Here is a 12,047-nt window from a genome sequence, read left to right on the forward strand (position 1 = left end):
TCCCAGCATCAGGGTCTTTTCAAACGAGTCAGTTCTTTGCATCAGGTGGCCAAAGTATTGGGGTTTCAGCTTCAGTATCAGTCCTTCCAAAGAATTTCAGGACTGATTTCCTTTAGGATAGATTGGTTTGATCTCCTTGCAGTCCAAGGGACTCTCAAGAGTCTTCTCCAATACCACAGTTCAAAAACATCAATATTATGATGCTCAACTTTGTTCAGCTCTAACATTCATACATGACTACTGGAAAAACCATAGCTTTGACTAGATGGACCTTTGTTGGCAAAGTAATGTCTTTGCTTTTTAATATGTTGTCTGGTTTTGTCATAGCTTTTCTTCCAAGGAGCAAGCATCTTTTAATTTCATGGTTGCAGTCACCTTCTGCAGTGATTTTGGAGCCCCCCCCTAAAAATACAGTCTCTCACTGTTTCCACTGTTTCCCAAACTGTTGACCATGAAGTGATGGGACCAGATGCCATGATCTTAGTTTTCTGAATGTTGGGTTTTAAACCAAGTTTTTTACTCTCATCTTTCACTTTCACCAAGAGGCTCTTTAGTTCCTCTTCACTTTCTGCCATAAGGGTAGTGTCATCTGCATATCTGAGATTATTGATATTTCTCCCAGCAATCTTGACTCCAGCTTGTGCTTCATCCAAGACAGCATTTCACATGATGTACTCTGCAAATAAGTTAAATAAGCAGGGTGAGAATATAGAGCCTTGACATACTCCATTCCCAAATTGGAACCAATCAGTTGTTCCATGTCCAGTTCTAACTGTTGCTTCTTGACCTGCACACAGAATTCTCTGGAGGCAGATCAGTTGCTCTGGTATTCCCATCTCTTTAAGAATTTTCGACAGCTTGTTGTGATCCACAGTTAAAAGCTTTGGATAAATAAAGCAGATGTTTTTCTGGAACTCTCTTGCTTTTTCTGTGATCCAACGGATGTTGGCAATTTGATCTCTGGTTCCTCTGCCTTTTCAAATCCATCTTGAACATCTGGAAGTTCTTGGTGCATGTACTGTTAAAGCCTGGCTTGGAGAATTTTGAGCATGTGAGATGAGTGCAATTGTGCAGTAGTTTGAGCATTCTTTGGCATTGCCTTTCTTTGGGATTGAAATGAAGACTGACCTTTTCCAGTCCTGTGGCCACTGCTGAGTTTTCCACATTTGCTGGCATATTGAGTACAGCACTTTCACAGCATCATCTTTGAGGATTTGAAATACCTCAACTGGAATTCCATCACCTCCACTAGCTTTGTTCATAATGATGCTTCCTAAGGCCCACCTGACTTCACATTCCAGGATGTCTGGCTCTAGGTGAGTGATCACACCATCGTGATTATCTGGGTCATGAAGATTTTTTTTTATATAGTTCTGTGTATTCTTGCCACCTCTTCTTAATATCTTCTGCTTATGTTAGGTCCATACCACTTCTGTCCTTTATTGTGCCCATCTTTGCATGAAATGTTCCCTTGGTATCTGTAATTTTCTTGAAGAGATCTCTAGTCTTTCCCCTTTATTGTTGTCCTCTATTTCTTTGCATTGATCAGTGAAGAAGGTTTCTTATTTCTCCTTGCTATTCATTGGAACTCTGCTTTCAAACAGGTATATCTTTCTTTTTCTTCTTTTCCTTTAGCTTCTCTTCTTTTCTCAGCTATTTTAAGGCCTCCTCAGATAGCCATTTGGATGTTTTGTATTTCTTTTTATTGGGGATGTTATTGATCACCACCTCCTGAACAATGTCATGAGCCTCCATCCATAGTTCTTCAGGAATTCTGTGTATCAGATCTAATCCCTTGAATCTATTTGTCATTTCCATTGTATAATTGTAAGGGATATGATTTAGGTCATACCTGAATGGTCCAGTGGTTTTCCCTACTTTCTTCAATTTAAGTCTGAATTTGGCAATAAGGAGTTCATGATCTGAGCCACAGTTTGTTTTTGCTGACTGTATAGAGCTTCTCCCTCTTTGGCTGCAAAGAATATAATCAATATGATTTTGGTATGGACCACCTGGTGATGTCCATGTGTAGAGTCTTCTCTTGTGTTGTTGGAAGAGGGTGTTTGCTGTGAGCAGTGTGTTCTCTTGGCAAAACTCCATTAGCCTTTGCCCTGTTTTGTTTTGTACTCCAAGGCCAAATTTGCCTGTTACTCCAGGTATCTCTTCACTTCCTACTTTTGCATTCTAGTCTCCTATAGTGAAAAGGACATCTTTTTTGGGTGTTACTAGAAGGTCTAGTAGGTCTTCATAGACCCATTCAACTTCAGCTTCTTTGGCATTACTGGCTGGGGCATAGACTTGGATTACTGTGATATTGAATGGTTAGCCTTGGAAATGAACAGAGATCATTCTGTCGTTTTTGAGATTGCATCCAAGTACTGCATTTCAGACTCTTTTGCTTTGAGGGCTACTCCATTTCTTCTAAGGGATTCTTGTCCACAGTAATAGATATAATGGTCATCTGAGTTAAATTCACCCATTCCAGTCCATTTTAGTTCACTGATTCCTAAAATGTCGATGTTCACTCCTACCATCTCCGATTTGACCACTTCCAATTTGCCTTGTTTCATGGGCCTAACATTCCAGGTTCCTATGCAATATTGTTCTTTATAGCATCAGACTTTACGTCCATCACCAGTCACATCCACAACTGGGTGTTGTTTCGCTTTGGCTCCATCTCTTTATTCTTTCTGGAGTTATTTCTCTACTTTTCTCCAGTAGCATACTGGGCCCCTACCAACCTGGGGAGTTCATCTTTCAGTGTCCTATCTTTTTGCTTTTTCATACTGTTTATGGGGTTCTGAAGGCAAGAATACAAAGCAGTTTGCCATTCCCTTCTCCAGTGGACCATGTTTTGTCAGACCTCTCCACCATGACCCATCCATCTTGGGTGGCCCTACATGCATGGCTCATAGTTTCATTGAGTTAGAAAAGGCTATGGTCCATGTGATCAGTTTGGTTAGTTTTCTGTGATTCTCATTTTCATTCTGTCTGCCCTCGGATGGATAAGGTTAAGAGGCTTGCAGAAGTTTCCTGATGGGAGAGACTGACTGAGTGGGAAACTGGGTCTTGTTTTAATGGGCAGGGCCATACTCAGTAAATCTTTAATCTGATTTTCTTTTGGTGGGCGGGGCTGTGTTCCCTCCCTGGTCATATCAAAACATAAGTGCCTTACACAACAGTGTAAATCAATTATACTTCAATAAATTTAAAACATACAAACAAACATAAATGCCTTTAACAAAAGGCAATTGATGAGTTTGAGCTAGCTACAGGAATTGGTGATGCTGGAAGGGAAGGTGATGCTCCAGGGAAGCCTGGCATGCTGCAATCCATGAGGTCAAACATAAATGAGCAACTGAACTGAATAGTTTATACTGTCAAGGTTAATCCTTTATTTAATAAGGTTATCTAGTGATCACAGATATCAAGAATATGAATGTGCTGGTTGATCCTAGTTCTTCTCTACTATGAATTGCAAATCATGAGTAGACCAGATGTTGAGGCCTCACCAACATATGAATAAATGTAAAGTCATGTTTCCATATTACAGATGTTTGTGTTTCTCCCACTTAATGCTGCATCTCAAACCAAGCAAAACAGAATGTTCTCTTGTTACTTACTTTGAATATAAAAAGGAGAATGCCCTTTGCTCTCATAATGTAGTGAGTTCTCTGTAGTTGCAACTCAGGGTCTTCCTCTGCTGCTGCCCCAGCTCCCACTGTGCATTGTCATTGCCCCTTAAATCATCCCAAAGGAATGTTCTATTTCACCTGCCAATGGAGTTTCTTAAGAAATGAGTAATAGCCTCATCAGGGATGTTTCTCCTGATACTGCAAAAATGTCTTACTCTCTGTGATACAAGAATAGTCTGGGTTGTGAGTGCAGGCAGAAAAAAATGACTACCTTTTCAACTCTGAGCTAAACTTATTCATATGTGCCTCAAACCACAGTATGTAAATCCAAAATTTCAAGAATATTCTCATAAAGTAAGTTTTTCTGTCTCTTTTCTCAATTACTCATAACCTGCAAGCAACTTTTAAAAGTAAAACTGAACAACAAAAGCCACCCATGAATAAAAATCAACAGCAAAACCACTCATGTCCTCACTAAGGAAATAAACTCTCTCCATTCAAGCACACACAAAAATGTATTTCTCCCATTTTCTCACATCACCTCACAAACAAATAAATCAAACTTCCTTAAACATACAACTCCAGTACATGTACACCTACAATATATATTACCTCTGGTATAATTCCTGGTTAACAGTTTTCATAGACACTGGCTAAAACCAAAGTCCATTAAGGTGATTTGCCTAAAATGAAGGATCCTGCTCCCAATGTAAATTGAAATCTCTACCTCAAAAGACAAGTAAAAATACAATTTTTAAATTATTATTTTTCCCACCTTTTGTATAAAAAATAATAGGGTACAGTCTCAACCAGAGTGCCCCATTGCATGTGAAATCCAAATGCCGCTGAGAAACTAAACAACTTCACTGGCTATGACTACTCCTGGTTTAACTCTAGGAGAAGCCTGCCAGACAAATGTTTACCCTTGGATTAGTAAAACACTAGTTCAAATCATTTGTTATAAATTGTTGTATTGCTGTACAACGTAGCTAACTACTTGATTTTTTATTTCCAGGAGGATTGCACTAAAGGAATTAAATGGCATTCATCAAATATTTATTCATGTGCCAAGCACTGTGTTAATGGCTTTATATTATTATGAAAACTCTTTAGCATGATGAAAATGAGGATTTGCAGAAACTGAAATGCAGAGAGTATGAGAAACTGGAGAAGAGAGGGAAATGGCAATCCACTCCAGACTTCTTCCCTGGAGAATCCCAGGGATGGCAGAGCCTGGTGGGCTGCCGTCTATGGGGTCGTACAGAGTCGGACACGACTGAAGCAACTTAGCAGCAGCAGCAGCAGCAACATGAGAAATTGGAAGTTCTTAGCCAAGAAGGAGAAAAAAACACACATAGAATTACCAATGAAACCAACAGAAAAATAGCATGAATGTGAACTCGTGATTATTGCCTCTAATTCATCTGCACCAACAGCAATCTTGGCACGCCTAACATAGGCTAATGGCCTTTTGTGATTGCTTTTAACTTAATAAACGCCAAACCAGCTCCCTTCCTTGAAGCACCATCTCACAGACACTCATCTTGAAAAACTATTTCCAGTCTGTCCCATAGCTCTCTGATGTGTTGTTCTCTTTCTAAGCCATTTTTTCCTCCATGTTTTAGATAAGTTTTATCACTGTTTTCAACTTTACATTTTTCCACAATGTCTAACTTGCCATCCATCATATCCAGGGTGTGTTTTATCTCATCCATTGCAGTTCTCCTCTTTAAACCTTCCATTTCTCTACTTAACATATTTGATCATTCCTCAAACTTCCTGAATATATAAAACACAGTCATACTCTTTCAAAGACCTTTTCTACTAGTGCTATCATCGTTATTAAAGTCAGTTGACAGATTTTCCCCATGTGAAGATTATCATTTCTTTGGTTTTTGCATGGCTAGAACTTTTTATTGGATCCTAGACATTATAATAGACATGAATTTGAGTAAACTCTGGGAGATAGTGGAGGACAGAGGAGCCTGGCAGGCTACAGTCCATGTAGACTGTCAGACATGACTTATTGACTGAACACCAACAACAATAATACATTCTAAATTTTGCTTTGTTAGATGCTGAACATTTTTGTATTTCTATAAATATTTTTGAGCTTTATTCTGGGATATAGATACTTGGAAACACTACAATCTTCAGGGGCTTGCTTTTAAACTTTTTTGGATGGTAATATAATAGCATTTATTCAAGGTTCTATTTTTTTTCTCTCTCTCTCACTACTGAGTATGCTACAATATGCCCCATGAATTATGAAGTTCTCCACTTTCACTGATGGAAAATGTACTATTTCTAGCCATACGTGAGCTCTGGGGACAATCCATCGAATTCTTTCTGCCAATTCTTTTCCACATTTGGATAGTTTCTTCCTATGTGGTTCCTGAGCAGTGCTCAACTAAATATGTATGGGGTATTTGACTCTCTGGAGTTTTCTCTCTATTCCTTTCTCTTCTTTATAGTACTCTGAAAGAAATTCTAACTGACCTTCGCAGACACCCAGTTCTATCGTTTGTACTTAAGGAGGTTTATCAGGCTCCATCTTGTTTCCTTTCTCTGTTCCAACATCTGATATCTACCACAGGCAGTAAACTGGAGTAATTGTAGGGTTCACCTCATTTCGTTTTCCATCTCTGAGAGACCGCTGTTCTTTGTTGCCTATTTTCAAAGTCTTGAGAATCATTGTTTCATATATTTTTATTGGTTATTAAATTGTTTCAGCTAGTGTTATAGATTGAAAAGTGAAAGTGTAAATGTTGCTCAGTCATGTCTGACTCTTTGCGATCCCATGGACTACAGCCTGCCAGGCTCTTCTGTCCATGGGATTTTCTAGGCAAGAATACTGGAGTGGTTTGCCATTTCCTACCCCAGGGGATCGTCCCAACCCAGGGATAAAAGTAGGTTCAATTGCCTCCTGCATTGCAGGCAGGATATCCCTTCAAATTCACATGTCAAGGTCCTAACCCTTAATGTGGCTATATTAGGACATGGGATCTCTATGGAAATATTTAAATTTGAATGAGGTCCTAAGAGTGGGGCCTTGAGCCAATAGACTTCCTTATAAGGAGAGACATCAAGTGCTTTCTTCCTCTTTCTTCACCCCACAGGAGCCCAGAGGAGATACCATATGAGGACACAGCAAGAAGGTAACTATTTGCAAGCCAGAAAGAACTACCTCACCAGAAACCAAATCTGCTGGTCCATTGATCTTGAACTTTTGGTCTCCAGAAGCATGAGGAAACAAATTTCTATTGTTTACCTCTTCAGTTTGTAGTATTTTGTTATAGCAACCCAAATGAATTAATAAAAGCCTCATTCCAGTCAGTCTATCTTGGCTGAAATCAGAAGCTGCAGGTAAGTAGTTCTAACTGCACTGAGGCACAGAATTCATAGGCTATAGTGATACAGAGAACACGGAGGTGAAATCACAGAGCTTCTGTCAGCAAGGTCCAGGAATATTAGTACTAATAACATTCATCAAGCATCTAATCATGCATTAAGTACAGTGCTAAAAGCTTCACTTTTATTATATAATTCCTTTCTCTTCAAAAATCTAGAGAAGTCTAGAACTTCTACTCAAAATAACACTAACTCTCCCTAGACATCTAAACCTCCATACGTAGTGGTGAGAGGATTTGTGTGACCCAGTTACCTGGCAGGATCCTTATGCTTGATTTCTCTCTCATTTTTGACACCCATGCTGCCTTGATATATACAAACTAGTTTCATTAAGTATCCAATTTCACCAAAGAGTTACAATTTATAACAAGTCAAGTGAATGCCATAGCTAAAATTAATATATTTGGAATTAGCAGCTTAGCAAGTAGAACAGTAACAAATTAAATACACCAGAGTAGTGATTTAGAAAACCAGAAGTCAGATCAATAGAAAATATTGAAACTGCAGTAAAGAGAAAAAGGATGAAAAGTATAGAAAAAGTCATAAGAGACTTGAAGGACATAGTAAACATTCTATATATATATATATATGTACATGGATGGAGAGGTGGAAGGGAGTAAATTAAAAGAATTATGTGAAGAGAAAATGTCTGAAAATGTCCCCAAAATCACGAACAACATCAAGCCACAGATTCAATAAGCTCTGAAAGTCCCAAAAGATAAAGAAAACCACTCTAAAATGTATCATAGCAAAACTGCTAAAAACCAAAAGCTAAATGGAAAATGTTAAAGCACCAAGAAAAAAATGGGTATCTTATCTTCAAAGGAGCAGCAATAAGAAAGAAATTTTCTCAATAGAAATTATGACAGGCAAAGGATAATGGAATGACACTTTACAATGCAGAAAGAAAATAACAGCCAATCTAAAAAGCTCATGATCAATAAAAACAATCTTCCAAACTACAGGTAAGATAAATATGTTTTCAGACCAACAGAACGTAAAAGAATATTTTTTTTCCAGAAAACTTGTACTTAAAAACAAACAAACAAAAACATGCTAAAGTGAGTTATGCAGGAAGGCAGGAAGAAAATAATCCAGGTGGAAACAAGGAAATGAAAGAAGGATTGAAGAGCATATTGATAGGAGAGTAAATGTAGAAAAAATATCATTAGGTATATATTGGTCACATTTATTTATATTTAGGACATCTCCTCTGCAATGAGCACACGCACATCAAATTTTTATTTCAACAACCCTTATTTCAATCTAATATACATCTCAGGCTTAATGTGTACATAGTAGAAACCATGGTCTTCCTTCCAAAAGTACTGCTTCTTCCATAACTGTCAGTATCTTGGTAAATGGCAACTTCATCTTTCCAATTATTCAGGTAAAATAGCCTGGAGTCAACTTTTGCTCCTGTAATTTTTCTTTCATACATATGTATCTCCAAACTTTCAATAGGAAGGCTATCTTTACACTACTTTCAGAATCAAATAACAGCACCTCCACTATTACCAGTCTGGTCCATCTTTTACTTGGATTATCTTAATAGCATCCTAAATGACACCCCTGCTTCTCCTTTCCCTCCACATATAGTTTATTCTCAAAACACAGCAAGAGTCATCTTATCCCAAATCTAAATCAGATCTTGTCACTGCTAAAAACTTCCAGCAAGTTTCCATGGCATGTGAAGCAGAAGTAAAGTTTATCAGTAGCGTACAATGTTACCCTAAATATGCTTATTTTCTTGCTATCTATCTGGCTCTATTTTAAAATATATCTATCTTTTGCTAACCACTCCAACCACAATGTTCTCTGCTTTTTTCTCAAAACTCCAAGACCATGCCTGCCTTTGCAATGTTCTTTCCTATTTCCCCTGCCTAGAATGTTCTTCCCCAAGATATATGCACAGCTACTTACTTCAACTCCTACATCTCCTTTAAATCTATTCTCAGATACCTTCCTGTTGGTCAAGTCTCCAGACCACATGATTTTCAAACCTAACCTCACTCAGCACTCCCATTCTTCACTGTCTTATTTATACCAAAACACTTCTCACTATCTAAGAATCTATGTATTCTGCTTGTTTGCTCTTATTTGTTTTCCCCAAATGAAACCCAAGTTCCATATAGGCAGGTATTTGACATATATCTTATTACAACTAGGGTATCCATACATGGAAATAGAACCAGGGAAAGTTAGCCTCACAACCATATTTGTTCAATGAAAAGAAAGCCTTTAGTAATACTTGAAAGTATTATTTTTATAATACATATTTGACAGATGTAGAAAGCAAGGTAAATAATTTTGTCAGGTTCTCTAGCAAAGAACTGAAATCGGAAGTAATACCCAAAGTAATATAGCTCATAGTGCTTTACTTTTATCATTGGACTATATATCTCCCCTCTTGGAGAAGGAAATGGCAACCCATTCCAGTACTCTTGCCTGGAAAATTCCATGGACAGAGGAGCCTGATGGGCTATGTTCATGGGGTCACAGAAAGAGTTAGACGTGACTGAGCAACTTCACTTTCACTTTCATATATTTTCCCAAACCTCACTTCAAACTTCTAACAAAGAGGATTTAATCAGGTCTTGTTTTCCAATTGAGGAGAATCTGAGCTAATACCCACACACAGGGAGTTTTTAAGACAGCAGTGTAGTACCCATATAAATATTTTTTAGTACACTTAATCCCAGAGAGCTATTCTCTTAGACTATCTAAACTGAAATCAGTGTCTATTCATTGGGCCCATTTAAGAAGAGAGGCAATAAAAGATCTTTGAGGGACTTCCTGGCCTTAAGTTGAATTAATCAGAACACTCACTGGGATTTTTGAACTTGAGATGTAGTTAATGGAGTCTAAAATTTTAAGGGATATATCTTGAAAGATATAGTAGCCAGCTTACTCACAAGAGAAGCAAAGATGGTCTTTGGATAAAAAGCTAAAGATGAAGCAAAACCAGGGGAGCCGAGTGAGAAGAGTGAGTCTTTTAATCATGTTTCCGGTGCACTATTTTTCTTATTGATTGTTAGCGAAATGTCATAAAGACTTTTCTCATAATATGACATAAACATTTTAAAGGTTCTTTACTTTTAAAGTCTGTCTTGATTTGAAATCTATTTCTTTCCATCGTGTAAGAAAAAATATAATTTTGTATATATATGGAAGTCAATTGCTGAAATATACTTGTGCTCAGTCTCTCAGCTGTCTGACTCTTTGTGACCCTTTGGACTGTAGTCTTCCAGGCTCCTCTGTCCATGGGATTTTTCAAGCAAGAATACTGGAGTGGGTTGCCATTTCCTTCTCCAGAGGATCTTACTGACCCAGGGATCGAACTCACATCTCCTGCGTCTTCTGCGTTGCAGGCCAGTTCTTTACCTGCTGAGCCATCAAGGAAGCTCAATTGCCAAAATATCATTAATTAAATTGTTTCTATTCTAACAATATGAATTGAGATGTCATCTTAATCAAAACAATCTCTACAATACAATGAGTTTTAGACATTTTAATACGATATGCTTTCTAGATGAGAGCTGAAGTATTGGCTAAAAAGAAACATAATAAATTTCTCAATATCCTTGGGCATACCTATGACTGTTGCCTTGAGAACTTAAAAAAAACAAGTGTATCAGGGAACAATGTTCTTACTTTTGACCTGTTTAATAAGTACATATTATGGTTTAATTTATCCATCAATAGCAAAATATTTTATTTTAAATAAATTGCATTGTAACATTTATGATATATTCTCATATAAGTGGTTAAAATTTAACATTTATTAAAAGTGTAAATTAGTCAATAATTATATAGCAGTGACTGACATGTTTCCATATGTGAGATTTCTGACAAAAATCTGTCTTTTTCCATTGAAAAAGATTAGCTTATTTCTTATTAACCCAGGTATGAAATTGTAAGGGTAACAATCATAGAAGTAAATCATAGAGTAGCATATTTCTACATTTCTTCAGTGCATATCTTATGATTTGGGGGAAAATAATTGAAATTTATATGAATATTTCCTATTTTGATAACAATTATGCTTTATTTGAATAGTATTTTCTATTGTTCAAAAATAATATCACTTACTAAGAAGAAACTATTTTTCTAGAAATAATATTACCTCCTAGAAATCATTCAAGAAAGTATTATCTGAATATACACACAATAAATAGATGATAACCAATATGTGGTACCAAATAGAATATGACACATCTCATCTATAGTTTATCTCCTTACTTTGTACTTTTGCCTATCTATATTTTATTTTAAGCATTATAGAAATGTATTCCAATGTTTTCAATATGAAGGGTAATTGATAGTCTTCATTGTGTGATGCTTCTTTTCCTTCCTTTCTTTCTTTATTCATTCTTTTAAAGTTTTACATTTCTGTTTATATGCCAATAAATGAATCACTTTTTACCTAAAGATTTAATTAATTTCCATTTGCATCATTTTTCAGATCATTAATGAAGGTAATGTTAAGATTGATTCCTAAATCAAGTCCCTCCAATTTAATGGTCCAATTTAATTTATTTTTTCTTATTCCTTGCTTACTGTCTTTCATAATATTGTCAGTCTTGTTGACAATCCCATTGGGCAGGTATGAGTTAAATTTTCAAGCAGAATAATATGAAAATATGAAATAGTTTTAGGTGCTTTATGATAATTGGATTATCCTAAAGGAAAATTCTACCATTGCTTACAAAACTTGTTTATAGAATTATTTATCATTAATATGAGATTATAATAATTATTAATCTAATTTATTTTAGTATTTTCTGCTCTAATAGATATATAGTAAAATAAGTCAGAACATGTTTATAAGTTGCACTAAGTCATTAAAAGCATTTTATGAAAAGTCTTAACTCATTCATTTGTACTTATTCTTGAATAAAAAGCTGGTTCTTCTTTTAAGTTTCAGTTACAAACTATCCCCAACTACTTCAATATGATTGTTCAGTTCATCCAAAATATTCATGAATTTACTAATTGTCT

This window comes from Cervus elaphus, chromosome 12 (assembly GCF_910594005.1).
Source record: "Cervus elaphus chromosome 12, mCerEla1.1, whole genome shotgun sequence".
Classification (NCBI taxonomy): Eukaryota; Metazoa; Chordata; class Mammalia; order Artiodactyla; family Cervidae; genus Cervus; species Cervus elaphus.